The sequence below is a fragment of the Trichechus manatus genome, unplaced genomic scaffold, assembly GCF_000243295.1.
Source record: "Trichechus manatus latirostris isolate Lorelei unplaced genomic scaffold, TriManLat1.0 scaffold00070, whole genome shotgun sequence".
In the NCBI taxonomy this organism is placed as follows: Eukaryota; Metazoa; Chordata; class Mammalia; order Sirenia; family Trichechidae; genus Trichechus; species Trichechus manatus.
The window spans coordinates 12480501-12483908 of NW_004444006.1; the positions used below are offsets into that span (position 1 = coordinate 12480501).

General features: G+C 43.4%; 1 pseudogene; it reads left to right on the forward strand.

The window, feature by feature from the left end:
• The first annotated feature begins 2669 nt into the window (after positions 1–2669).
• The window catches only part of LOC101348366 (glyceraldehyde-3-phosphate dehydrogenase-like), a 1938-nt pseudogene continuing 1199 nt past the window's right edge, over positions 2670–3408 (forward strand).

A 3408-nucleotide genomic window follows, 5' to 3' on the forward strand; every position in this document is an offset into this window, starting at 1 on the left:
GAAAAACAAAAACAAACAAATAAAAAATAAATAAAATGGTGCTGAGGGAGAAGGGGCAGGGTGGTGCGTAGGTCTGGGTGGGCAGGAGGAAGGAAAAGAGAGAAGAAACAGGAAAAAAAAAAAAAAAGAACAAAGCAAAAAACCAAAAAATCACAGCTGGTGAAGAAGGGGAAGAGATGGCACATGGGGCTAGCTGGGCAGGAGAAAGGAAAGAAAGGAAGGGAGAGAGGAGCAACAAAAAAGGTAAAAAAAAGAAAAATCAAAAAACGAAGAAAAATTCAAAGCAAAAAACAAACAAAAATGAGACTGAAGGGACCAGCTGGTGCGGGTAGGGCATACCCTGGTGGCAGTGAGCTACTGTCTCTCCGGCCTAGCAACCATGGTTCATTGACAAGCAGTGGAGGCCAAATAGAGGGTAGAAGGATGGGGGGGGGGGAAGCATGTATCCCTGGTTACTGGGTGCTCTGTCTCCTGCTGGGAGCTCCTTGGAGTTGCCTTCCTGTACTCCCTGTCCAAAGTCCTTGGTGGCTGAGGTCCAAGATGGAGAATCTGGGCAGCAGTGAGCTGGTATCTGTCCGGCCAATCCACCATGGCCCTTTGGAAAGCAGTGGAGGCATCATATAGGGAAAAAGGGTTGGGGTGGGAAAGCGGGTGTCTCTGGTTTTTGGGTGCTCTGTCTCCTGTTGGGAGCTAGGTGAAGTTGCCTTCTTGTACTTCCTGTCTGAGTTCTTTGGTGGCTGTAGCCCAAGATGGTGAATCCAGCCGTGTTAGCTGGTATGGGACCTCCACTCCATAGCTCTCCTTGTTCTCTGTCAGTTTCTTATTCCATTCAGTGCTTGATCAAGTTCTTTATTCCTTCATTTGGTACTTAGGGTTCCAGGATTGATGTTTGTATCTGTTTTACTTAGTTTTTCGGGTCTTTGCTGCAGAGGGACCGCATGTTGCATCTGTCTCTAGCACCATATTGGCTTCGCCTCCCTGCACAAAGCTCTTAATTTCACACTGAAGACATATACGGGCCATCATTATAGAAGGCAGGCTGGACAGCTAGGTAGTTAGGTGCTCTAGTATGGAATTGGACTGTCTTGGCTCAAATCCTGGCTCTGTCACTTACTAGCTCTGTGATCCTGGGCAAGTTACTTAATCTCTCTATGCCTCAGTTTCCACATCCGTAAAGTGGAGTTAATAATAGAATTGACTTCATAAGTTGTTGTGAGATAATAAGTGATGTATGTAAAGAACTTAGTACGAAGCTTGGCAAACAGCTTGCTTGTCTTTTTTCTTTGTCATGGGCAACTTTTGTGCATTCCTTGTAGAGGTACCCACTGAGAATCTCTGACCACAGCTGCCCTGATGGCAGTGACACCTCTTTTCAGGCTGCTCACTTTTGTCCCCTTCCTCAACCTCAGTCTATCCCACACTAATGCTCTTTTTGGCTTATTTGGCCCCTCTGATCAGCATTCCTTTAAAATAAGATGCCTGTATAGCTCTCTATCTCCTGACCACATCTGTTTTCTGGAAAAGCACACTCTATTGGCTTGCTGTCTGGAGCAAGTGTTTATCTCTTCCCATGAAGCCCCTATTTTGTCTCTGCTGTGAAACAGGCAGTGCAATCATAGTCTTCCCAGGTGTGAGTTAAATACTCATCCTTATGCTTCCCAAAATTCAAGGGTCACTTGTATGCAAAGGGATCCTCTTGAGCAACCCCCTCACTTGGCTTGAAGTTGAGGAGATGTATTCCCTACAATTCCCCATAAAAGGCAGAGGAGGGAAACAGTAAGCCAACAATTCTCCAAAAAAGTCCTCCCCCTAGGTCTCACCAACATTAACTCCTTATATAGGTGGGAGTTGGGCCATAGGCTAATGCTGTTTTAGAGTATCTTAGAATGTCTTTTAGGTGGTCTGGCACCTCACTTAGGGATATTGCAGGTGGTGGTGATAGTCATTCATGTTGTTCACCAAATACTTACAGCTTTCCTCCTTCTTGGCACATAATAGGATTGTACATCTCTGTCTACCATGTGATCAGATAGGCCACATGACTTGCTTTATCTAATGGAATGTGAATGAAAAACTTCTTTAAAAGCCATTGTTGAAGTGACCATAAAAGTAAGTGTTGAGATGGAGCCTCCATCAGCTGGGTCCCTTTATAAATGACCACAACAAGCAGAGCTCCCTTGCTGATACACATTGGACATATTTTGTGAAAAAGAAATAAACTTTTGTTGTGTCAAGCCACTCATATTTTAGGGTTGTTTGTTTTCATAGGAGAACCTAGTCCACCCTGACAAGAGTGCGTTGAACATTTATTTTTATTGGTCTCTAGGCCTTCTTGCAATTCAAGAAACTCAAGAATGCTGAAAGACTAACATTTTACATTTTGTTAAATTATCATTATCACTACTACTATTATCTCTTTTTACTATTATTATTATCATTATGATCATCACACTGGAACTTATGAAATTGTGCTGTATAGGGGAGAGTCAAAGAAACAGAAAACCTGACTAACTGACATCTATAGAACACTCTACCCAACCACAGTACAATTCACCTTCTTTTCCAGTGCACGTTGAACATAATCGAGGATAGACCATATGCTACGCGATAAAACAAGTGTCAACAAATTCACAAGGACTGAAATCATGCAATGTATCTTCTCTAACCACAAGAATATTAAATTAGAAATCAACAAAAAGATAGATAGCCACATCTTCTCTCACACTGCCAGCTGTGTCCCTGAGACACAATGGTGAAGGACAGAGTAAATGGATTTGGCAATATTGGGTGATGCAGTGGTTAAGAGATATGGCTGCTAACCACAGGGTCGGCAGTTCAAATCCACCAGCTGCTCCTTGGAAACCCTATGGGGTAGTTCTACTCTGTCCTATAGGGTTGCTATGAGTAGGAATCTACTAGACAGCAATGGGTTTGCTTTTTCGGTTACCAGAGCTGTTTTCAACTCTGGCAAAGTGGAGGTTGTTGCTATCAGTGATTCTTTCATTGGCATCAACTACATGGTCTACATGTTCTAGTATGATTCCACTCATGGAAATTTCAATAGCACTATCAAGGCTGAGAACTGGTAGCTTGTCATCAACGGGCAGCCCATCTCTATTTTCCAGGAGAAAGATCTGCCAACATCAAGTGGGGTGATGGTGATGCTGAATATGTTGTGGAGTGCACTGGTGTCTTCACTACTTTGGAGAAGGCTTGGGCTAACTTGAAAGGTGGAGCCAAAAAAGTAATAATCTCTGCCCCTTCTGCTGATACCCTTATGTTTATGATGGGCATGAACCATGAGAAGTATGACAACTTCCTCAAGGGTGTCAGCAATGCCTTCTGTACCACCAATCACTTGGCCCCTCTCTAGAGAAGGAAAACCAGTGGAGTGGAGATATATAGATA